The following is a 356-nucleotide window of genomic DNA, read 5'->3' on the forward strand; positions in this document are numbered from 1 at the left end:
AATAACCTCAGATATACAGATGACACCACCCTTATGGCAGAAAGTGAAGAGGAACTAAAAAGCCTCTTGATGAAAGTGAAAGAGGAAAGTGAAAAAGTTGGCTTAAAGCTCAACATTCAGAAAACGAAGATCATGGCATCCGGTCCCATCACTTCATGGGAAATAGATGGGGAAACAGTGGAAACAGTGTCAGGCTTTATTTTTCTGGGCTCCAAAATCACTGTAGATGATGATTGCAACCATGAAATTAAAAGACACTTACTCCTTAGAAGTAAAGTTATGACCAACCTAGATAGCATATTCAAAAGCAGAGACATTACTTTGCCAACAAAGGTTCGTCTAGTCAAGGCTATGGT

Source organism: Bison bison, unplaced genomic scaffold, assembly GCF_000754665.1.
Source record: "Bison bison bison isolate TAMUID 2011002044 unplaced genomic scaffold, Bison_UMD1.0 scf7180017864254, whole genome shotgun sequence".
In the NCBI taxonomy this organism is placed as follows: Eukaryota; Metazoa; Chordata; class Mammalia; order Artiodactyla; family Bovidae; genus Bison; species Bison bison.